We start from the raw sequence: 26,172 nt of genomic DNA, 5'->3' as shown, positions 1-26,172 counted from the left end.
TATCCTCGTCGGTTTCTGACTAGAGGACAGTCGCTTCCACTCTTTCGCTGCTCCGCTCCTTTACCTCTCGGTCTTCCTCCCGGTCTTCCTCCACCTCTCCCTCTCAGACGCGGCACGTCCTTCGGCGCGAGATGAAGATACTAGGCTAGAGGTGGGCGGACTCCTCCGTACATAAATCGCTGGTCTCCGTAAGCGAGCGGCCGAGGTGCTAGGTTGAACGCACTAGATGAACGCGCGCGCTCGCTCGCGTAGTCTGCCGGCAGCAGCATTGTTAAAACGCTACACCTACGAGAGCTATCTACCCGGCGGCGCCTTCCACCCCTCAGCCAACGCGACGCCGCGCGGCGCTTCAGCGGTCACTGATTTTCCGCCGAGCAGAAAGAGAACGCGTGTCTCGCCGAGTCAGCTGCTATAATTTGCAGTACGGCTCCGAAATAATTTAGCGAATATATTTAACGGGATACATTTAACGTTGCTGGGAAGATCGGTGGAAGCTTCGGAAACTGATTTCACCCGCTGTCGTAGCTTCGGCGTAGTTAAAAATTATTAAGTAAAATAACAAACTTTATTGAAATGTTATACTTGGCCTCGTAGGAAAGATGATCCTTCGCGTCTCGCTACGTCACCGCTTTATGGTAGGTTTGATTTTAGCACCCTTCTCCCCAAATTATCCCACAGAGATCGACACGTGCCGGTCGCACCCTCGTGACAGCGATGTGCATAAAAGTCAGGGTTTGTCACGATCCCCCACCTACTTTTCCTTCCCGGTAACCGGCCCCGGATGAATTGATGCCAAGTCACCGACGGCAACGTGCAATCGATTCCATCCCAGAACGGAATCAGCGTCCTCCGAGTATTTACTTAGGATATAGCGTTTGTTTCTTTAGGATCGCCGGGCGATTTGTTCTCCGCGGCTACCGAGGATCGCCGTATGTTTGAAAACCTTTCATCGCCGCTAATGAAGTTAAATATACAACCAAGCACTTATAATCCCGGCACACGTACGTTAAATATATAAGCTTAATAAATTAATTAGCGCTGAAAGATCCGCGTAAGAGAAACCGCGAAGGAAAGGGAGTCTTCGAGTAAAGAAAAAAAAACTTTAAAGAATTCCGAGCGTTAAATAATAGGAACTCTGCGGTATGGCTTTAAACTGTAGACCTGCGTGATATATGTCGACGTTCGAGCACGAAGTTTCCCATGAATCTGCCGGTGCTTTCTAGCGTAATTCCGCGATTTAAGCGGCAAGTTCGCCCCCGCGTTCGGACGCGACGGCACACGAGTTCCCATATCAGGCATGCAAAGCTTGATGTATCGACGCTCTATGACGACGGCACGAGGACGCTGAATACAGACCGCCCACCCCTCGAAAGGCGAACGTCATCTCTCGACGGTGCGAAGTTACCCTAATGGGTAGATTAATCTCTGATAGCAGCCGAGTAAGCTAACTGAGGCCATGTTGCGCAAGAGGTGCATTTACGACAGATTTATTCTTCACGCCTCCGTTTCACCCTGTTATGCGCGTCGTTATTATTCATATCCCATTTCTTCGTCGATGTACGCAACAGATTAATTTTTGCCGTTTCTTTATTAAAAAAAAAAAAAAGAATTATGCTCTATTTAATATTTCTTATGGGGACATACTTTCGAGGCTTAATAACGGCGCTACAAATTTTCCAACGTCGCCTGAAAACGTTTTATTAATTAAGAATACAAGACTATTTGCTCCTTGAATTCTATATTTTACGACCGGTTGTATCTCGGAGCTCGTTTGATTCTTGATTCTGAGCTCCAGACGTTGATCGCGTCTCGAGTATCTAAATATCTCAATATCTTTGAGAGCTTTAAAAAAAAAAAAAAAAAAAAAATAGAAAAAGTAAAAAATAAAATTAAATTAAAAAAATAAAAAGAAACTAAAAAGAGAGAAACAAAACGATAGAACACTGCGACTGACTCTTCGAGATGTATCTCAAGCAGGATCTTGCTCCGTGCTTAAGAAAGTCCAGGCCTCGCGTTCGTGAGGTTCCTGGAGGAGGGCCCGAAATGGAATCATCGATAGATAGCCGATCGGCTCGCGGGGCGAACCTTTCAATCATGCGACACCTATCAACCACGGGGCTCCCAGTGTTCCAAATGAGACCCTATGCTACGGAACGAGCCACGAACGAAAAAGTGCTCGGCCCTACGCGATGCTATCAGTGATTCATGAGAAACATTCGGATATATATTTGGATCGTTCCCGCTCGCGGTGAAACGGCCGCCGGTAATCTATGGGCATCTCGCCCGGCCAGATAGATAAACGGCGAATTGCGCTGAAATCCCGTGTCGAAAACCGAGGCTTATAATCGCGACGACCAACGCGGCGAAACTGCCACGTTTTACTTTATATATTTTCTCCAACACCGTCCTTTTTGCGAACGAAACTATTAGATTTTTATAGATTAAAAATGCGTTCTCAGTCAAACGAAAATTTCTTCGAGATGTACGAAACGGCGAGATCGGTCGGTCCGCAAAATGTTCGTTCTCGCCTTTCGGTACTCCTCACTTTTCATCGCTCTGCGTAAATCTCCTAAAACGTGCGTCTGCTTTATTTGTTCCAGGTTACGCGGAGGAGACTGCACGGAAGTGCAGGTACGAGCAACAGGTGCAGAGTCACCGCGGCGAACGGCGCGTGAAGTTGGACCATTTTCGAATTTCCGCAGGCGTATTCGGAACTCGTCATCGGTTCGCGCCGCACGCGATTCGCGACACGTGTTCTCGGTTCGTGCGTCCCTTTTTCCCTTCGCCGGTCGCGATGCAAGGGAGCGCTTCGCGTACGAAATCCGCCGCGTGTAGGTGATGCGCCGCGCGATCACCGAGCAATCGGCGCGAATGCTACCGGTATCTTAATCGCGTTTGTGTCGCGCGCGAATGTCATTGTGAATGCAAATGCCAAGTATGTGTGCAAGTACCAGTGCCGCTACTATGGATACGGGAAGAAAGAAGAAGGAGGACGCCTGGGAGGCATCGGGCGACAGCGGAGCACCGACAAGGTAAATAATTTTCTTATTTGCTTGTTATATCTTGGTGCTCAATTAAAAACTGTCCTTGAAATTAATTATCTAGCCTGTCGGAGCCGGCTTGTACTCCACCATTTTCCGATGAGCAGTATAATATTTTCTACATAATTTCCGGGCACTTTTGAAATTTATTACTGTTCGTTATTTACGAGAAAATTGAACACGTTGATTCATCAAACTTTATTAATTAATTATTAATAAATTGGCCGCGATTAGGAATTGAACTTGAAAACGGTATTTACTTGGAAGGAATAAATAAAACGATAATTATTAATTATTAAAATACCAACCGCTTGTCATTTGCGTTATTATAATCTAGACTTTGTATTTTTCGTTCTTGCAGATCGACGTATTTAACAACTCAGCTGCAGCGCATCGTACCGGTGAGTCAAAGTTATTTATTTTTAGAAAGAAATCCCATATATTCTTCTGATGCATTTTAATGTTTTATGCTAAAAAAAAAAGAAAAAAATAATGTAGAATTACACGAGGCTCGGTATCACGAATTCTGACGTTAATTAATAGAATAAAAAAGAAAATATGTTGCTACATTGTACAATGATCGCGGGATATTATACGCGGTGCGGGAATGACGATGACGCTGGCGATAATTCGAGGCCTCTAGAAGTTCCACTTCCACGGGTGGAGCGTGTTCCGGAGCGTGAAAAAGATCGCGCCGTGTCACGCGACGTGCTCGCCATTCTCATTGGTTCGACTTTCCAGCAAAGATCGTGAACGCCCCCGCGCACGCACACCGGACCCGCCGTTCTTCGTGACCGGTGATAATATTCCCAGCCACCATTTTCATTTTATCCCCCTTTTTCGCCCGTTTTATATCGCCATTTTGCCGATCGGTATCCAAAGATGAGACACATCCAATAAATTACGTGCAAACGTCGTTTACATTAAACTGGAGCGCAGGGAACGGGCGGTCGTGAGCTCACGTTCTTGAAAGCATTTTAATATCAAAGTGAATAGAAATAAATAAGTACAAAGTATGAAAGTGTAAAATAAGATCTCCGCTAGGTAGAAAAAAATGCACAAATAACGTATACATTAACTCAAACGTGGGAGATTATCTTTTACACGTATTTTCACATTTAAATCTGGACTCGCCGCGAACACGTCGCTTTTTTAATATTTAAGAATTTTCATCTCGCGATGCATTTCTTTCGCGAACGTCTGGCTTTGATCCGTAATTATCTGTTTTCGGGACACGGGGGGGGGGAGAGAAGAGGGGGAGGGCCATTATAAATTTCGCTAGTAATCGCGTCGCGCGATCTTACCGGGCTGCGCGTACACGTGCGCCTACGAGGGGAGTATGCAAAACGTGAGCAGCAGATATCGGCTTAAGCATAAATTCCTCAAGCGTTGTGACACACGTACGCCGCGGCATAATCTCACTAACGGCGCGCGTCGGGGCTGGGGCGACGGGAGACGGGTCAAATCTGCGCAAACCGCGCAATATCGTCTCAGATTTATGGCCCGGTGAAGATAGGTCGACGCGATACTCGTCACACGATGAATCGGCAAGGACGTTCATCGGCTACGCGGGCGCGTGTGAGCGCGTCCGCCGCATCTCTATCCGAGTTCCTAATTGCCAAAATTGGCCCGTGTCGCGGTTATCGATTGACCGTATCAGGCGACGTTGTGAACATATCGTTTAACGTTGTTAAAGCTCCAATGTCGAGGCCCGCGATTACAAAGCGGCCTTGCATCTCGCGACGTTATACATTTTCACGGCGCTCTCTTTTCCGCCGCGAACGTAAAATTAAATCTCAATTTTCTCGAGTCGAGTAATCTCTCTCTTTCTCTTACTGTCTTCTTTCAATTATTTGGATATTATAGATTGCAGAAATAAAATGTAAAAAAAAAAAACAAAAAAAAAGGAGAAAAGAATAAAATTCGAACGTGAATGTAAAGTATCAGCACCGCAAGTTTAGGCGTTCAACGCGACGGATTAATATTATATAACGTACGCCGCGCGCTCTCCTGCAGCTCGCGTATGACGGATACGAAAGCTCCCGTGCAGCCGCCGTCTTCAGGGTGGCTTATTACGTCAGTTACTCGTTAACGCGCGGCTTACGTGCCCGTGCATTGTGCGGTGGTGGTCCAGGGCGTGGGGTCGATAATACAAAACCGAAGAATGCCCCGGGAAGAACACTCGACGAGAAAGTGCGCATTGTCAGGCACGCGCCGGCACTACAGATGCCGCATGGCACTTCCCTCGAGTGCGCCGCATATGCTGCGAATCAGTTGCGAAACCTATCCTATCCGGCCGATTGTCCGCGGCCGATGCCAACGCGCTCGCATAATTCGTCTCTCGAGCGTTCACGAAACCGCGGAGACGCTTCCTCCGTCACGAGAAACACGTTCGCGGCGCGAGAATTTATATCTACGTCTCGTCTCTGCGCGAGATACGGCCCGGGAATCAGCTGAGAGGCCGAGGCGAGAAGACGATCTGTCGGAAACGCCGAGCGATTGCGAAACGTATATCGAGGATCCGTGCGAAGGATCTGGGGGGGACCCCGTTACCGGATTCGCCCGGCAATTGTGCTCCGTGCGTTATCGCGTTTTAAAGATCGCCGCGAAGACCCAGCCGCAGTTTAAGTAACACATCGACGCGATTATCGCCTGGTTATTTACACGCGCACGACGATACACCGTCCGCATGTATATGCGCCGCCGTCCATTGTTACCGTTCTTTTTTTTTTTCCCACAACTATGAAAAACTTGGGCGGTCAGAGCGCGCGGATCGCGAGGTTTATATCATTCACCGGCTGATTTAAAATACCATAGATTATTCCCAGAATCCCTGTGACGTAAAGCGTTTCGTCCAGCGCGTAGTTTACGTAACTGCGAGCCGCGAGTCCGTGCCGTTGTCTAGCTGCAAATCCGTTTCTTCCGTTATTGTAACGCGCCGGCACAATGTGGGCGTCCAGCCCGGCGTTATTGGCCGATAGATAGGCAAGGGAGTCCAACAAGAGGGTCTAAAATCGAGAGCACTGGTGGTCCCCGCCGTACCCTCTTTTTTTTTTTTTTTCCCCGCGGAACCCTTTCTTCCGATTCTCCGGCGATCCTTTACACAGAGCCGCCGTGTGAATTGAAACAATGAGGCTCAACTACCAATATGCAACTCTTCGATACTCGAGTCATCTCTGAAGTACGCTTTGTAGGTGCACGCGCCCCTGTCACACACGATAGCGGCTGCGGTAGGTAGACTCGGGAACGAGAACGCTTGTCGATGCAACGGATAGTAACAGTTCGGAAATTTTTCCACGAGTTTACGCTTGCGTAACGTTCGTTATCTTATTTATTAAATAAAAAAAAAATTAAAAAATAAATAAATAATAAGGACATCGCTGCTCCAACTCTTTTCGTCGATTAACAGAGGTAAATTTACGTCGCGGCTTGTTGATCGAGTGTATGAATTTTGCCCTCCCCCGCTCCGTAATCTCACATCTAAATTCCATTCTGTCGAAAATTCGCCGGGTATTCACCGCAATTTTCGCTGGTACGTTGTCTCCCGCGCCGTAACGACATCCACGTTGACAAAGGAAGCGGCGATCCGGCTGAAGGGAGGCGCGCGGAGGGTGTCAAAGTGGGTAGGGTCGAAAACCCCGAGTAATCTCGTTAATTTGCGTGCCGGCGAATTCGCTCGTCGGCAGCAGCGCGCGGGTGGCAGGAGAATCCTTGCCGGAGATCCTTGCGGGGATTCTGCCGGGAGGGTCGGAAAAGCCGGGCGGGGATGCGGCTATATAGAGGGACGATAACGGAGGACCTCGGTTGTCTGATGGCAAGATGGCGTCCCACGATAGTGACGTCACGGCCCAGCCGAGGCGGGGGCGGCGATGGGGTGGGTGGCTAGAGAGAGACGCGAGAGACAAGGCGAAAAGACGAGCAGGGACGATGAAGCGGAGAGAGAGAGAGAGAGAAAGAAAGGGAAAGGGCGATGGCTAAACCGTGATGCCGGTAAGAGAGGAGAAGTCGGAAACGCAAAGGGAAAGAGGAGAGCGAGAAGGGGTGGGAAACGGGAGCATCGACAGAGAGAGAAAGGTAAATAGGAACGAATCAGAGAGGGGAAAGGAAGAGGAAGAGTCTGCGATGGAAGTGAGAGTAGCTAGGGGCGAAAGAGACGGGAGTTCGAGAGAGAGAGAGATAGGGGAGAGCTCTCGCGAAGGGAGGAACGAGCGGAGGCGCGAGGAAGATGGGCGCGAACTGCGAAAGGGTAGGAAAAGCGGCGAGAGAGGGAAAGAGAGAAAGATCGAGGAGCGTAACAGTGAGCGCATGAAGGGTGGAAGAAGAAAGAGGGACGGCGAGAGAAAGAGAGTGAGAGAAGGGTGTAATATTGATCGCATCTCCGTTGCCGCGGACAGCATCTACCCTCTGTTGACGGGGTTGTTACTTTCGAGGATTTAAGTTTGATTCGTCGTGGCGTCTCGCCGAGAAGATTATAGGCGTGACTATTCGCAAACCAATATGGCTTCGCGCTACGAGAATTATTACAATTGTTATTTCGTTTAAATAATATATATCAAAAAGTGTTACTTATTTACAAGGCGTATAAAAATCGCGAGCAATACCTTGGATTAGTCCGTGCGAATTGACACTGATTTTGAAAAACACGCATTACTTTCGAATGTCGTGGGCGTCTCGTATCTGATACGCGTGCCTGATAATTGGTAGTCGATGTTAATGTGCTAACTGCACTAATGACGTTCGGTAAGGTGTTCCCGAAGACAGCGGGAACGTAAGAGGAAAAAAAAAAAAAAAAAAGAGGAAGAAAATAAAATACATGCGCGTCTGAAATTAAGTGTCTTATCCGATCGGGTTAGCCGCTACGTGTAGCGACAGCTGCTTCTTAGACACACCCGTTTAATTCAAAGGCTGATATCGTATTTTCGATCCCCGCCGCGTTTAGCCCGCCGACTTACAATAAATGTGTCGCCGCTAAAATGGCGGTCGGGAAGGGATACGTAATCGGGAAATATCATCTAGCGACGCGACGCGTAACTCCTTTCTTAAGCGTTCGCGTGACGCCGCGTTCGCGTGCTCGCCGAGGAAAATATACGGAATAATATATCAGAATAATGAGACACAACGTACGCAAGAGTTTCATGCACAACACGGTGCTCGTATCGCGCGCGTATGAAAATCAGCCTCGCCTCGGAATACCAATATTCGTGGGAAAATTCTAGTGTCACCACGCGAAACTTTCGATGATGTACATGTCACGTGCTTTATAATTGGCAGTTGGTAGATGTTGAAGAGGTTCGAGCGAGAGTCAGATAAGCGGAGTAGCAGAGGCGAAACCGGCCTGGCTGGTTGCAAGTTGGCCGCCTTTTTTTTTTTTTTTTTTTTTTTGCTTTATTTTTTTTTCTCTTTCCGTCTGTCGATTGGTAGTCTCATTAGCGATTCAGTGGATTCAATGCCACCTGAGCGATATGACTAACCGGACGTATGCAAAGCTCCATTTCGCCTGTCCAGCAGGCTGTATCTTCGTACCACCACCTTGACGCGAACTGACATTCCTCGGCGTGTCATCGTCTGCTACCGGTTAAACGAGACATTTGTGTCAGTGAAAAGAGACGGGCTTGGATAAAGAAAGCCTTCCGGTCCTATCTGCGTCCATCGTGCGTTCAATTTTTCATTTTTTCATTTCTCAACGGAGTAAATAGAGTCCTTTACAAGATTCGCTCTAACATTTTAGTTTATTAATTCTTAAAAAAAAAAAAAAAAACCTCAAATTCAGTCGGCGTTGTCTGAGATCGAACACTCTCGTAATTCAATACAAATTGTATTTTTAATTAAAACCCATTAGTCTTATAAGCCGAAAGAATTAACACAAGTGAGACGAAAGTAAAGATATTTTTTATCAGTAGCGTCGATTCATTTTTCGAGAAAACAAAAAAAAAATATTTAAAAAATATACAAAAATCCGGTTTTATACATTAGAAAATTGACATCGCATTAACCGATAACGTCCGCGATTACGCGGCGGAAGCTATACGATGCGAGGATGCCTATCACGATTCCCGATTCGCGTCTGATACTTTGAGGTGGACGTAACTGTCGACGTATTACATACATCAGCTCGGGCGAGCGCAAAGCAGCGCACGAGAGCGGAGCGAGTCGCGCGAGTATTATGTGTATTGGTTTCTGGCATCGAGAGGTTGTCTCGGCCGGATACGCGGTATAGGTGCAATCTTCGCACGCATCGACATGTGTATTTAAATTAGTCGCTCCTACGGTTGGCAGAATCCGATAGCTGGAGGAAGCACTCCCCGGGTGCCTGGAGAAGCGCATGCAGGCTACACGCTTGATACACGTACAGGAACACACGCGTGTATAACCCGCACGTATCGTGACACGTAACCGGGACGCGGGACGAGGAGGCGTGCACACAGGAGCGACGTGTAAGCTGCCCCGGCCAGCTTGTATTCAAATTAACTCCCCGAGAAGCTGTTAATTAGCGGTCCTATTGCACAGGGGCCTTTCATTAGCGGGCCTCGCGCTTCGTTATCCGCGTGACTCTTAAATATCTCGCGTTCACGTAGCGGATACGAGTTATCCTTTAGGGATTAAAAAGTCCTCGGACGCCACTGACATCGTTTACAAATTTCGACCACCGTTTTCGTAGTTTTCAGACATCCGAAATACCTCGAAAGAACTCGGAGAGTTCTCAACCGGGACTACATTTACGCGATTCGTGCCGTCCGGTGAACGAGCGTCGAGTATCGGGAAACGTGGGATTTTCCAGCGATATTCGCGAAAGAGAGTGAGAGAAAGAGAAGAGAGACGGCCAACGGGAGCGGCATGCGGCTCGGCGCAAAGTAAGACTCGTAAATAAGGACGTAATCCGCGCGGCGCGGGAGAGAAACTCTCTGCGAGCGTGCCGCACGCGCCTCCGCTATAACTCCGGCCACCGTGGTTATTCGTTAAATCCACCATTGAATCGATCCTGAAATCCATATCCTTCGGGCGCGCGTCGATAACGCCGGCGAGCGAACGAGAGTCGAGTTCTGAGAGGCGCATTCACAAAAGCCGCGGCTGTCAGTCACACGTCAGCCGACAACAATATCCATTGTGCCAAAGTGAATCGTAATACCTTGCGGGTTATGGACGTACGTATCAGATACGATAACGCGATATCGAGATGACACCGGCGCGCACCGACTACCAGCCGCTGGGAGCCAACCACGGCTGCCAGCGACGAGAGAGCGATAATCGTCAGACTTCTGAATGTTATCTATCTAGCCGAGAAGTGAAGTTCAGCACGTAAAAGACCGCCGACTTGTTGCTCGTGCGCGCCGCTCTCATAATAGGCATGCGATATCGATAGCGATTCAAGAAAAGAGCTCTTCCGCCGTGATTTTTGCTTTTAATCGTTTACCAAACCGCGCGCGATTTAATTAAGAAACGACAGCGACGGGTGGACATTCTTTTTATGTGTTTTTTTTCTTGTTCTTTTTTATTGTTTATCCGAGGTAAATCAACGAATACGAACGATCGTTATTCGGAACAGTCGCGGGTGTATCGCGGATTCATCGACCGTTCGCGATTTCACCGTCGCCTATGACGATCCATTTCCGCGAGAAAGCTGCTCAACGTGAGCTTCATCGAGATGTTATCCGGCGTCAATCGGTTTTCTCTTGCCCGGCGTCAATATCGCGAGATATATATATTTTCATTTATTAAAATATGTACGTCGATGAGACATTTGTCACCCATGGCTAAATAATAATTTTGTGTCATATTGCCAGCGATAATGACAATGAGGGGCTCTCGCTTTGAAACTTGATCAAGTTGTAATTATTGAAAGTTCCGTCACGTTCGTGGCCGCGGCGTTGAAATAGCTATTAGGCACGCAGCACGTTGTTGCAACTCCGTTGCGTGCAGCTCGCTCCGATATTTTCCGCTCGAGGGATACGCGCGATAAGTTAAAAAACATTTTTTTTTAATATCGACATTCTCTTTTTTATAATAAAAGACTCACGACAGTTTGATAAGCGGTAAAGCTCGCATGCAAATTTCCGATCGTCACAAATATTCTGCATAAAACGTTGATAAAGGGAAAAAAACCAAAAAAAACTAAAAACAAATTTTTGGATAAATTAAATTTAATTCCGATACGATTTGAGTTTTACTATGAAAACGCAGGATGTACCGAGCAACATGTCGCTTTTAAAAATAATATTAGAGTTTTTAAAAAAAATTAATTCTTCAATAAGATTAAAAGTGATTAAAAATTTTTCACTCAATTATTTTAATATAATAAGAGACCGGGACAATGCAGGAATTTTGTAGAGCGAAGCTGCGACACGGAGGGAAGCATCGATTTCGCACAGCGGAGAAACAAGTTTACCCGGACCGCAAACTCGCGGCATCGAGTTACGGCCGCGTCGCGCTTGCACGCAATAAAAAAATAGCACTTTGCTATGCGCTCGCTCGCTGTCGCTAAACGAGGCTCGACCTGTCATTACCAGCGGTTCTGTCACGTTCACCGCGGTGCGCTGGCCGAAACTGCCATTAGACACGAAGCTCGTCGCCGATCGTCTGGGCACATGCATGCACGTCCCTAAAAACTGATTCCTCTCCGCGATTTGAATTTTTCGCGCATACACGACCGCTCTCATTTTATATATATATATATTTTTTTTTTTTTTCGCGGCAATTAATTAGCGGATAGTATCGCGGACCCGGCGCACGTATGAACGGCGGCCGATAAAAGTAATACTCCGGAAAAATGTTTCTCCTGCGAAAGAACGTAGGGCCGGCCGCGGGGAGAGAAAGAGAGAGAGAGAAAGAAAAGGGAACGGCGGAGGGAAGGAGGGCGATTGCGGGTAGGCGGGAGGGACAGGAGGAGAGAGAAAAATGGAGAAAAGGCATGGAACGGAGAGCCGAGTGTGTCCGAGGCGAAAGAGGAGGCGAGGCCGGGTCGGAAGCAGAGCGAGTACGCCAACGGCATAATATCTGCGCTCTCGGAGAAACGAGCGGCGCGCGCGTTCTGCATGCAACCGCGAGGAGGAAACGTGGGCGCGGGAGTTGGCGGCGTAGGAGGCGAAGGCGCAGGCAGGCAGGCAGCGAGGGAGATGTATACGCTATAAAATATAAAGTATAACGTATATATAAGACCATAAAGCCCGATAAGGGAGCACCCTAGATATACTGCGGCCGCGCCGCAGTTACCGCTTGCGGTGGCACACGCGAAAAAGGGCTGGCAAAATTAGAATTTTTACGGTGACCTCGCCGCGCCGGCGAGGCGAAACAATAAAAGGTTGGGATACTACCCGGCCATCGGCTGAGTCTTATATATGAATTACTTAAACGCGTGGTAAATTGGATCGCCAAGCTTTCGAAGAGCGAATTAAATATCAGACGTTCGGGAAAAGAAAGTACGCCAGGATTGGAATTAGGATAATGAAAAACGAAGAATTGACCTTAATTTTTTTTTTTTACACTTTATTCGTAATCTTGTATTTTACATCGTAGCATCTTTTCTTTTTTTTTTTTTTTTTTTATCTTTTGTTACAATGTCTTGAACGGTAGTTCATCGATAACGTAGTGACAATACAGCCGTGGAAATAGCAGCAATAATTGATCTTGATAGCTCGGTGACACGGGCCAGGCCAAGAAAGGAAGAAGTAGGGTATACGAAGTGCGCCGTTATAGCTCGGAGAGAGATTGATAAATTATGGAAATCCTTCGCTTAAAACTGTGTAACCCCTAGATCTCGCCTCGTAAAACCCGACGAGGCAGGCAGTCGTCTAGATATACGAGCTCGCCGTCTTATCGGCGGCACACGCGAAATTAGAATTTTTACGGTCACGTCTCTCGGTGGGCGGATGAGCGGCGAGCGCGGCGCGGAGGAGAGCGCGATGAGCCACGGGCTTGTAACGCGCCCGAGGAATACCGCTTTTTCGGCGGTAAACATCATCGATCCTCGTGCCACCGCGTATACGTATATACGTGTGCACTCCGTGTGTAACGCGAAGAAACGGCCGGCGGATTAAAAAAGCGAGAGCGTGCCGTAAAGCGCTCGCGGATGGAATCGCGCGATAATTAGAAGCGTGCGACCGTATCGCGCAGGCCACGAGCGGGCGAAGTAAATAAATATTTGAGGCAATCAGAGTGCGGTAAATGGAGTCGGTGGCGTGCGCACAGGTGTTACACACGCGCGAAACGTGCGGCCGAACCGAACGAACTCCGCCAGGAACCTTTGTCTGCAAATTAACGAGGCCGTCGCGTATATTTTTTCTGTGCAAGCGCCCGGTAGATATACGACCGTGTTCCGGCCGCGATCTCTTCCGGTCTCTCGAGGTGGGATTGGTGGCGGGGTCGCGGGATTTTCACAAGGCTCCCGCGGACTGGAATATCCCGCGCCGCGGGAGATACGTAGATCCATTATTTTCGTAACGCCGCGGTTGGTAACGAGGGTTAACGAAGAACGATTCCGCGGGCTTCCTCGCATTGCGACGCTCGCGATCGTTTCGCGCGCGGAAGAAGAATGCGAAATGTAAAACGCCGATGTACAAAGGCAGATAAAAAGTCGTCGGATATACGAGCGCAGTTACGGAAACTGTTGGCGAAATTAGAATTTTTATGGTGACCGTCGCGCTCGCTCGCCGGGAGGGAGGAATAATAAAAACGCGAGGAGCTTCCGCTTCCAGAATGACGGCCGCCCACCTGTCCCAGGTATCGTCGTTAATCTCGCAATATCTGTTACTTGAGCTTATAACTCCCCCGGATTTTAAACGAAATTTTTTAAATGAAAAGTCGCCCGCTGTAATTGCCTGCTTCACGCGGATCGAGTACACGTCGCGCGGGTAATAGATGCGTGTTCTTTTCAAGATATTTATCTGCACCGCGGTGAATTTTTACGGATCGATGTCCTTCTTTTTTTTTTTTTTTTTTTTTTTAATTTTTCCTTTTTTCCTCTCACTGTACGGAACGCGTTAACGAAAAAACCGGTGTCGGGGAATGCGATTACGCCGCCAATGGAGCGCTCGCGAAAGAAAATATCGGAGCGGCAGCTTCTCGTCGACGGGCCTTACGCCGGTATAACCGAACCAAGCAGTAAAGCGAAACGACCCGTATAAAAGCCCCCGGGGATGAAGGGGTTGGCTCGTCCAGGAACGAAACGGGACTGCAATGGGAATGACGTTGAAGCCACGTGATGTGTCCCTTCTCGCCGTCCTTCGTGATCCCGGCCCGGGATGAACAGATCTTATCCGTTAACTGCAAGTGCCATAGCGAGACCGGGCTTCTTCTCTTACGCTCGTCCCTGCCCGGGAAAATCCGTGACGTTGATACCGAATTGTACCATATGACGTCGCGTATCGCGCGCAGATTGAATCGCCACCATCCCGCGCGTATATTGCCGGACGGCTAACTGATTTGCCTCTTGTCAGGCGATCGCTAGATTGCCCTTTCGCGGAGGATTTCCGCGAGCGAAACCCTCAGGTTGACCCCTACGTTTAATAGCCCACGTTTAATGACGATCAGAATAATGGAGTTTCTTCCGCGGCGCCTGCCTTCGTTGAATCTCTTTGTATTAAAATTATATAACGTCTGGTTTACTTTTTTATCTTTTTTTTTTCTTTTTTTTTTAAATTTTTCTCTCTCTTGCGTTATCGCGACGAGACATTATTAATAAGACGTTAATTGATGAGACGATGATAATGTCGAACGCGCAGGCAAATTTAAAATGATAATAGACGACGTTCTCGTAGATCGGCATCGGACGCCCGTGTTTACATTAGGTGGACGTTGCGTTACTGTAATACTTGCTGGGTCACTTCGCTATCGCATGCATCCCTTTGTCGTATATATTGTTAAGATAAGCTCGCGAAGATAATGACGATGTGTGCGTGACACGCATCCTGGTCTCATATCAGCGGCAATGACAACGTTTCGTTTTGTGCCACACGTCCGTAATGAGAGATACACTTAACGTTGATGGCGGAGGAGCCAATAATATAATAATTGACATCCAGCTTATACAAATTCAATGTTCCTCGTATAATATTTTCACGATAACATTTTCCATGTGAAAGAACCTCGTGTCGTTCCGCGTGCTTCGATTTCTGGCTTAAAAACGCAATTACAATTGTTTTCTTTCTTTTTTTTTTTTCTTTTTTTTTTCTTTTTTTTTGGACAACCGCGATCTTCTGCGCCGATCGGATACGCGCGAGTTTCGATGAACGCCGCGTCGTGGAGGACGTTGCACTTTCTCGTCGCATCCTCGAAACCGATTTCCTCACGGAGTGTCCAGCCGCGCCTCTGCCCTCGCGGCAAGATGACATCTCCTGCTTACCGAATAATAAATGAAAGAGAACGTTTCAATTAGGTAGTTCTCGTCTCTCACAGCGTGATGCCTTCCCTCCCGAAGTCCGGGACCACCCTAACGCGCCTCCGTACCTCCGAGGGTCTCGTCGAAGCTCGGCCCCGGCGGATTCTGCGTCTGCACACGAGGCACGCACACGCGCACGTCCGGAGCGTATCCTACACGTATACCTTGCGTTATAAAGAGGCGTGCTTATGACGAATGAGGACATTATGCGCGCTCGGCGTCTTAGGTGTCTACTGCTGGTTAGAAGAAACTTAGACCCCTAGGGTTCATTTCTTCCCGTACCCCCGCGTTATATTCCATCCATTTCCAACGCGATAACACCGAGATTGTATTTTTTTTTTTTTTTTTTTAATAAATACGTTTGAACGGAAAATCTGGCGCGAATCTAGCACTCTTCGGAAAGCTTTACAAAAACGCAATGTTTTATAAACGTCGGACGTTAAAACGTTTCAACTTTGGTACGGTCTTGGACAGAGTTGACGCCGTAAATTGTACAGTTATTTTAGAGATAGTATTCATTTTTTAATTTTTTTTTACGTTACACCTGACCTCGCGCGCGATGAGAAAACCTTTAATTATTTCAATTCGAAGATTAATCGCCGCGATCAAGCTCAACGTCGCTACAATGCGCACGATAACTCGCAGGTCGATCGATCATGTCGAAGACGGGGAAGCTGGGAGGCGAAAAGCGAGCGAAACGAGAGATCCCCGGTTGATCTTCTCGTTGGGTTCAGGTTAAGGGAGAGGGGTGGGGGAGGGAGAGCTGGGAGAAAGATGCAGCGCGCATCCGTCCGCAGGTCCCAAAACAGGTAGCCTGTCCTCTTCGCGAGCGATCTCTCCGACGGCGGTTTCGCGCGACTATTTTTCACTCGTCCAGTTTTTAATGGCCGGGATTAATATCGTCGGGTAACAGGACACTCTCTTTTCCAAAGATCCGTGCGTGTGGGTGAGCGAAGCGGCCGGACGGGCCACGAAAAGGATTACAGATGCGGCCCGTCCGCTCGCGACGGCAATAAGTCCGATTGTGTTCGGGCGAGCGGACAAATTATCCGGTATTATGCCGGGTCTCTCAGTCTATCAATTATGAGAAAGAGAGAGAGAGAGACAGAGATTGGACGCGAGCCTCTCCAACGCGCATACATTGTCGTATGCATGCTTAATGCGCGCGAGCGCGAGCGGGCTTCTGGAAGATCGTTCTGCAGCCACTGGCGTGTCCGCGGTCTATTTCATTGATCATTCAGTCGAGCCTCTTCCAAGTACTGCGCAAGCAGGTCGTTGCTTCTTCTCAGAAACCTCCAGGCTTCCTCCGCTTCTTTAAGAATACGCGCCGAGCTAGAATTCACAACGGGGCACGAATAAGCGAAAGGATATCTTTGCCGCCAGGATTAATTGAAAAGAATTCTTTATCAAAGTATTATCGTCGGATGTATTACGTTATTTTATTCGACTCGTTGTTTCGTTATTTATTATCGTTACGCCCGCCGGCTAAGATAATCGGCGATTTGAAGGCGAAAATGAAACGATCATCGAAGTGTGTAACGCGGCCGCTATCGCGCGCTAAATTGTAAAATAGTAAATCATCAATTGCACTTCCGTGATTGCGATGCATTAACGCGCCCGCCCGCCTCGATTTCGACTATCGTTGCACTTTCTCGCCTCCGCGGCGTAATGAATTATTACGCGCTCGATATTCATCGTGCGAACATTTCAGGCTGAATAGATACGGGCGCGGGCTTTTCCGTGCTCATTTTTATATCAACGAGAAAAACTCGTTCCGGCTGGCTATTAAATTCAGGTATAGGCCCGGGGGCCTCCGTGCATCGCCGAGATGTCAAAGCGGGAACTGTTCTAGGCACATTAATCAGAAACTTACAAGGATCTGGTTTCTTCCACGAAAATACAAAACTTTGCATAATTCTCGAGCGATTTCCAAAGCGACCGACCATTTTTCGTGACTTATGGCCCACCCCATTGACGTGACGTCTGACTTATGCGCTCGTTTCTCGTTGTCTGGACATTTCTACACTCGATCCGTCCATTACGGTTGAAATAGGCAAGTCCACGTTCTTCTGTCAATCGAGCTTAATTAATTAAAAACTATCATATTTATTACCCAATAGATCTCTTGCGATTTCTGTTTTCTTTTTCCCCCTTTTTTTTTCTTTTTTTTTTGATAACGATTAATAACTTTCTTGAACTCGAGTTATCGGCAGGATGTATAAATCTTCGGGCAATACGGAAACTTTTTCATCTCGCAGCGATATCATAGATTCTATACAAAATTTTTCAAGACTCGCTATAATCTATTTATCAACATTTTAATGCACTCCCCCGATATAATAGACTCGGAGTATAATGTGTCGCGCCAAACCTTTTTCCCATGGTTCTCTCTATGGACCCCCTTAAGAATAAGAATAAGACGTTGACACACGGAGGGGCCTCGTACACACGCTATGGCCGTGATATAATATACGACGGTTGCGCGCGCGCGTGTGTTCGTAACGATACTTTTATATAAAGAATCTGTTACGGATTATAGCGTTTAGAGACGAATCTATACGGGATCGCTTACACTTCTGTCGAGCCTTTTATAGAAGCGTCCATTTATCAAATACATTTTCCGTGCTGAATAAATTTCTTTTAGAAAAATAATAAGAAATATATTTAAAAATAAAATAAGAAAAAAGATTTTTTTTAAAGAGACGTTTGAAATTTTAAAGATTTTCAACCTCTGCGGAGGATAATGCGGAAGATAAATCAATTATTTAAATATAAGCTCCGGATTTTAGTTCGTATTAATTAGTCTCATTATGTCGAATTTTGATAAGACTCTGCGCAACGCCCTTGAAACTGAGAACGCGTCACAAGCCGAGGATAATTCTTTTTTTTTTTTTTTTCTTGTCCCCTTTATGTTGCGCACGGGGCGCCCGTTCACTTTCCATCGTTCTGGCAGTCATCGAGGGGCGAGAGAGATCGTAGTGAAAGTAGTGCAGCGCTGCGATAAGGAACGCAATCCGATGCGCGTGTCAGATAAGTGGCTGATGCCTTTAGTATGGGGAACGGCGATGTTTCAGTCGTGGGTTAAAGCGCTCTCCCGAGGGGTCGCAGTAACACCCTCACTTAGGCCGTTCGACCGAGTAAAACCCCCGGGGTCGACAACGCAGATCGAATTATGCCAGGGGGATGAAAAGTCATTCGCGAACTAAATAGTTGGATTAAGGGACTTCGTCATTAATTGGTCAGCTTGGTTTCCGGCGCGTTGATCATCCCGTGTGAAATCTTATCGCGTCGGTTTTTATTCAGTCGTTTGCGAAAACAAGGGTGGGAGGGAGGAGGAGGAGGCTCGTAGATTTCAAGGCGCAAGTGCGCTTCGGCTAATTGATTGATGTAAATTGAAATCCATTTCATTCAATGAGATCGCTAACTAAAATCAGTTAAAAAGATATTTTTGCGAATAAATTAATTTAAGCTTCTAATGGCAAATTAAATTTACATATTTTAATTGAGACATTTAATTAAAGTCTATAGAATTGCTATCGCGAAATTTACATTTTGTATATCAAAATACCTTTGTTATTAGGCGTCGTCATAATGATTTTCCTTCGAGCCGTCCGACTCGGGAGATTTTCACAGAGCCGTAAAATCAATCAAAGTGCCCGTGAGGGCTTTTCGTTGCGAAAGATGAGAAAACGCCGAGTAAGAATATAAGAAAAAAAAAAAAAAGATAGAGACGACGAAAAGGGAGAAAGAGAGAGAGGGGAAAAGAGTGAATGATGGAGAAGAGGAAGATTCGTAAGACGCGCGTAGCCACGGGGGTGTTCGATGAGGACTTCTCCACGGGTTCCCATGGGCAGGTTGGCCCACCCATGGCTTTTTCACGATGCACCGGGACGCATTCAGGAGGGACGCGCACCGAACCCTCCGATACCCCAACACGTACTTCGTCGGGAAGACACAGATAGAGTCCTTCGTGCCTCCTGACAGCGGGGGCCCCACGGACAATCTGGCAGATATAAACGTGTAATTCTTTCGCGCTTCGCACTCATTGTTCCCCTAAACTATGGATTGCGCTATTGTCGCGCGTCCCCCTTCCGCCGCCGCCCCGGCCCTGTAGGGTTGGAAGAGACATTATTTCCGAGTCGACCCCGTGAATGCGTCCGTGCATCGCGCCGCGGACTACACTCGTTACCTCGCGCCTTTGTGAAAACGCTGCACTTGACTTTCCCGGGCGGATATACAATGCGACCACGCGGCGATATTAAGAACTCGTCACGAGGCTCGGACACGAGAGTACCGGGCCGATCGTTTCGGGCAGCGGAATGAGAGAGAGAGAGAGAGACAGTGCGTTGAAATTCTGGAATAGAAATGCGAAAAGAGGTGTGGAAAAAGTTTTCATAGAATTTTATTATTACATTGTTGATTTCGTGTTGGTGAGATGTGAAGTATCCGTAGATCGAGCTCGTTATCACGAATAGAAAAGCCCAGATCACCGCTCAATTACTTACTGCGAAGGTCTTAGTGCAGGGATAATATCTTGCAATCTGAAATTTCTCGGGCACCGAGCGTTGTTAGACGTAAGCGCGATGTACGGAGCAGAAAACCGCATCTGCTCTGCTTTCCGAGCGGCTTGTTGCGGCGCCGCCGATAAGTCGTGCTCCCTAAGCGGTGAGAAGCCATTATGCGACAGCCACGTAATAATCAACGAATTAATTAAGGTTAATTATTTTCGCAAGATGTTAATCACCCCGCCGCCTTGGTCGACTTCCTCGATTCTCATCGCAATTAATTTGAAATCGCGCAGATGCGCGATAAGTCTATCTTTTTTTTTTTATTCTTTTTTTTTCTCTTGCACAGAAATACCCGCGTTTATATTTAATTAATCGCGAAGTGGGTAATTATCCTCACGAAACCGCGCTTTGATTGATCGCCGAAAAAGAACAATCCCTGCGACGTTCGATTCGCGTATTAGCCGCGTCGGTTTTCTTCGCTTGCCGATGAAACTTCTTACGCGCGTGTAATAACGATTCTCACCCCCGAATATTGTTCTTTTTTTTTCGCAAGGGCCACCTGCTCGCGCGAAGTAATCTAGATCGGCAGTAGCCGTCGCGTCGTAAAGTCACGTTTTTATGGTGAGAAGATACGACGCGATTGATACGAGGCGACGTTTACGCGCCGGTTCACACGCCTCCTCGATTCGCAGAGAAAGAGAGAGAGAGATGCTCCATCCCCTTACGCATTATATTATATGCCTCCCATACGGCGTCATCGTCGTCGTCGTTGTCGCGGTCGATGGTGCGTCTCGAAATGCGGCCGATACTAACAGATAATTGAAATAACCCGTGATACGGCCCGCCGTAACGGCAATCGAAGAGTCGCATGGCCCCAAAACCGTGCGACGCCCGCCGATTCTCTTTTGCGCTCGGGCGGATACTAGACTCCGAAATCGGACGCGGCCACGTAATGTCGTACCTTGAATAATTTTATTGGCGGCACGCAATAGGAAGACGCGCTCGAGCGCCCCGTCAAACAGCCATTATATTGGCCGTGACGAATCCGCGTTACGAAACAAGCGTGACCCGACGCTGTCACGCTCTGGCATTCGTACTCCGCCCCGTCATTCGTTTGAGCTTTTCGTTCCCCGCGTACGCTCGCATCCGCCGCCTCTCGTTTCGGACCCTTGGGACACGCGCGCGAGTCCGAGGCCCGGCGAACCTGAGCCGTGTATACGACCGCGACGACCGAAGGTGCCTGCCGATTGTCGATAGTAATTTCAGCGCGTACCGAGTGCAATGATTGCATACATATTCGGGATTTATAACGTCAAAAGCTACTTTTATTTTTCTTCCGTGAAAGGATATTGAACACAACGTTATATATTTGCCAAATCATAATCCGTCGCGTGACGAGTGAAACTCGAAGCGGCCATTTAGCCACGAGATTAGCCGGCCCCGAAATTCTTCGCGTCACCGTCCATCTTTTCTCCCCGCGCTCTCGCTCCCCGAACCGGTCGATCGTGAGACGTTCGGGAAGAGAAAATGACAGAAACACAAGCGAATAAGTAAAACGAGAGAGGTGGGCGAGCGAGAGGAGATGCCCGGCCGTTGGGAGGCAGGCCGCAGGAGTACAATGTTCGTCAAGCGGACAATGGGGTCGGTCCCTTCTCGGGTGGTGGACCGGAGACCCCAGGCCGGGTATATATCGATACTAATCGATATGCGTGCACACCGGATCGCCGGCCTCAACGTATACGTATATTCGGCGCGGGACTCGATTAGTCTCCGCATTGTGGCACACCATTTGCCGTCAATATCTACGGGCGAGGTATAGGCTTGAATGCGCGTAAGCCCGAGCGGTCTCGTGTGTATGTAAAACGGACACACGTGGACGCACGCACGCACACACCTGCCGCGCGAGTGGGAACCCCGAGGAAACTTGCGGAGGAGCGAGCGTGTGTCATTGTTAACCACCTGAGGCTTTAAGTGATTCCTGACACGTTGTCCGTGGAAATGCTTCCAGATGAGAGAATGGGGAAGAGGTGGAACGGCGGACATCAGATTCCTTCTGCGTCTATTCGAGCCGCGCGCGATCGATCGCTATTAACGGCCTCCGGCTCCGCTTTTTGTTTCGAGGTTCGAGGCACGAGGGGGGCCGAGGGGGGGAGAATCCTTGTCAGGGCAATAAGCGGGATCGCGGTGGGTCCTCTCACCGTGACTTCTTCTCCACCGTCGTTGATCCACATCTCCTTTTCGAGCCGGCGCGTCATTCATTCAGGCTGCTCGCTCTTTTGATAGCCATCGACGTGAGCACCGGCCGCGCCTCGATAAATAGACCCCAATTAAAGTGGCGAACGGTAGATTGGTTAATCATAAATGCCTATAGATTCCTTTTACCGCGAATAAATCAATCTTGAAAAATTATCCGACGTATACCTCTGCGAAAAGAAAAAAAAAAGAAAAAAAAAAACTTGTATTTAATTCATAAGCGATCACGAGGTCCGGTATAGTTCCATAATTAAGATCCCGTCCCTAAAGTCCGAACTTTGGTATCGATGATATTTATTAAATATTTCAAAATCATAATTTTATTAGAAATTACGACGCGCATGCTCTGCGAGCGGGGGGTGGTAGGGTAAAAAAACCGGATAGTCGGTGCGTAACGCGTGAGCCACGTTCCTTCCCCCACTCCTTTCTTCCGCCGACCACCGAACAGCGAGCCACGCAGCACGTGGTCGAGAGACAATCCGCTCGGAACCGGAAGTAATACGCACGTGCGATGTACGGACGGTACCGGGGATGTATCCTTGTGCGAATCCACCTCGCTGAAGAATGCTCCGTACGTGGAGAACAGTTACGAAGAGTGATTGTTCCTTTAAAGTAAGTTCCGTGACCAATTACGGGCGTTAATTATTCTATTCGCGGCTTTGGGGTAATCCTCGCGACCCGCGAGCGTTTCGTTTAAGCCCTCGTTGACCGATAACACGTTAAAAGTAATATATTCCATTGTACAATGTAGTGCGTAACGCGCGAGAGAAGCAGATATCACACACAAGGTCTGCACGTGCCGTGTGCTAATATATGCTCACCTTGGAATGCTATGCTTGCCGGTCAAATACGCGGTTAACAACAGAGTTACAAAGTAGCATATTTAAAGATCATGAGTTGTTAGTTAACGCGAATGAACATTTACGCCATGTGTAGATTTATATGCCTATGATCCGGAAAAATTTCCTGGGAATGTTAATCAAGTAAAATCTCTTGTGCTTTCAGACAAGAATCCAATGCAGGAAAAGCGTTCTCGCCGTCGAATTAAAAAATTATACGAACTGCAGTCAGTTCTTCGGTCGCTTTTTTTTCGGGAATGCTTCTAAAGTAGTCGCATGATTTTTACTTTGCGAATTTTTGGAAACGCGAGTGCCGATCTGGGTCGCGCGATAAATTCAAGTGATAGTTTTTATTTCTTTTTTTTTTTTTTTTAATTTTACGATGTAAAGTCACTCGGTCGCGATTTGCGCGAGTTTCTCGTGCATGGAAAGAAGACGTCCAAAACTGAGAGGAGGAGGAGGTCCAGGATGGGCAACATGCCTCGGCGGAGCAACGTTTTGGTGAGTATTATTTTTTTATTTGGATAAAATTTATAATTTTTCGCTGTATATTTGGACGATCTTATTGTTTGAATAAAAAATAAAATTTTATATTTGAAAAATATTAAATTTATTAAAAATCTTATTCATACATTACAATATAATTTTGTTTCATTATTTTAATTAAATAACTAATTAAAGACGGGTAATATATATTTTTTTAAACAGTAGAAATCATTTTGATCATGTCTACAATTTATATTTTTCTTTTCGATGTTACAGAATCATCGTTTCTATTGCTGTAACTCTGCCGCTGCGCATCAAACCGGTGAGTCAATAATATCTTTTGCATGCATTACGATCTCGTTGCGAGGAGTTGTACAAAGTGTACGATTCACGAAAAATTATATTCTCGGTAATAATCGATTTGGGAGGGAATCTTACTATACTACATATAAAATAATATTAATTATAATTCGTGCGCAATCTCGTCACTTTAAAATTCGATAATAAAAATAATTTAAATTAACTAAAATAAACGAAAATTAAATTATTACATCAATCGATCGATTTATTTCGTCAAAATAATTGTAGCATATTTTTTTTCCGAAGAACTATCGTAAATTAGTTAGCACGATTTTAGTGGTTGACGTTGGTTCATACCTGTCATCTTTAGTAAACGCGGTGCGAAGCGAAGGGAGAATAGGATACAAAAGTGCCCCACGTGGGCGCCCATCGAGAATTCGAAATCGGCAAAGGAGAATGATGCATCAAAATATGTCGAAAAAATGTCAAAACGTTCGTCGAGATGGAGGAAGGTGAACGCGGATCGAATCTCGGGCCGATCCCTCAAATACACCGACTAGCTATTTTTCTCGACTCGAAGCTTTTCGGGAAAATAACGTAAACGCGCTCGCCGACAAAAGTTCTCTATTTTTCCCTCACTTGCTCACGCTCTTTCGAATCCAAAGAGATCACACTTCTGTATATTTAAGATCAACAAGTTAAGCCAATGAAAAAATATTATTTCTGAGTTTTAGTTCAAATATTAACGCCGGCGCGTTTTCGCGAAGAGAAAACGACAGCTCTCGCGTAATTTTTCATCCCCGTTGCAATCCTCTAGCTTTCCCCTCGCCATCGTACCTACATCTCGATACAGCTTCCCCGGCGAGGGCATTATTTTTAACTGTGAGCGCGGTGATTTAAATCCGAGCGTCGCTTCTGGTCAAGAAACGCGACAGGGCGCGATAACTTTGTGAACCGACGGTAATGGAATTCTATGACTTACAGGGCGACTTACACGATCGCTATAGTCCCCATATATATATAATATATATATACATCAGATATTAAATCCGCAGATTTGCTCGACGGCATCAATTTCTTCTTTGACACGTATTTCGGGATATTGGAAAAATGTGTCTTCCCTTCGCCGCGATCGAGGGAGGATCTACGGATCCGTGAGAGGGTCGATTCCGCGCGATGATCCGAGGCGTTCTTACCGCTGCGAGAATTCCATTCGGTGGCAATCGAAAACGTCTGCGGGAACGAAAATAAAAGTCGGGTCCAATCGACAGCGCGCGCCGCGGCGCGTCGCGACGACGTCCGCTATTCCCTCCCTTTTCCCCCTGGACCCTTTCGGTACGCTTTTATCCCGAGCGACGGCGAGATCCCTCCGCCAACGTAGACGAAGTTGTAGACGAGGAGGACCCGAAAATGAAACTGTCACTCCGCACGGGCGCGCGCGCGCGCGGCTATCTTCCTCTCCTGACTCGAACCTTCCGAACCACGAGAGAAAGCTACGCTGATCTCTCCTCTCGCTGGCTTCTCGCACGGATTTACTTTCCTATTTTCGCGAGCCGTTGTCGAGCCCGGAGGACTTTGATATAACGCATTACGCGATAAATCTCCGGCAGATAAGGTCCCCGCATTACTTCCGTTAATGGCAAAATGATTTCGTACTAGCCGCGAATATATTTCTCTCCCACGGCGATCGGTAGGTGCATACACGCGGTATAACTCCAGCCGCGTATTGTGGCCAACGTTTACGATTATTCCTCCCGAATATCGTGGCAGAGAGTATGTCGAGCGAGCGCTTCATTCTCTTCCAATCCATTTGCAGCAGTTCGAAGGCCTGCGAAACGACGTAGTAGATGCTTAGAAAAATCTCTGATATGCACACTCTGCGGATGGCGAAATAACCGTTCCACATTATATAGGGTGGTTCCGTATGCAAATAAGGCTTCTCTTTCTGTCCGTTCCTCGAGCTCCACCCCCGTCCTCGGGCGCCCATTGTCCGTTGTTGTATACACGCGGCAGTCCACGTACGCACACATAGGCACGGACACGATTGTAGAGTGGTGTAACGCGCGTACGTGAACGCACATAGCAGTCGCTACAAGTATATTAATAATAATATACGCGGTGGCTCGGGGATCCGATATAATTATAGTCCGGACGCGGGCAGATAGCATCGACAAAGATTACGCCGGCTACTCTCCGTACAGGACAAACCGTTGTAGAGCATCTTTATACTTATCGAGCCGCGAGCATTAGAGTGTATTCACTTTACGGCCCGAGAAAACGGGAATATACGCACGGGACCAAATCGTACCGAGGAAAAAAAAAAAAAAAAAAAAAAAAAATTAAATTTCTGGAAAGGAAAAGAAGAAGAAAGAATT

At 47.3% G+C, this 26,172-nt stretch overlaps 1 protein-coding gene and 1 long non-coding RNA gene across 3 annotated transcripts in view; one reads left to right on the top strand and one right to left on the bottom strand.

The window, feature by feature from the left end:
• LOC139109826 (GATA zinc finger domain-containing protein 14) overlaps positions 1-26,172 on the bottom strand; it is a 290,995-nt gene that overhangs the window by 33,553 nt on the left and 231,270 nt on the right. The window lies entirely within an intron of this gene.
• Positions 1,975-25,402, top strand: LOC139109500 (uncharacterized). Its single transcript, XR_011546841.1, has 4 exons — positions 1,975-3,032; positions 3,403-3,442; positions 23,178-23,512; positions 23,774-25,402. It is a non-coding gene; the product is annotated as an uncharacterized lncRNA (long non-coding RNA).

Source organism: Cardiocondyla obscurior, linkage group LG18 (assembly GCF_019399895.1).
Source record: "Cardiocondyla obscurior isolate alpha-2009 linkage group LG18, Cobs3.1, whole genome shotgun sequence".
Classification (NCBI taxonomy): domain Eukaryota; kingdom Metazoa; phylum Arthropoda; class Insecta; order Hymenoptera; family Formicidae; genus Cardiocondyla; species Cardiocondyla obscurior.
The sequence above is the reverse complement of the archived record's forward strand: the minus strand, read 5'-3'. Positions and strand labels throughout refer to the sequence as shown.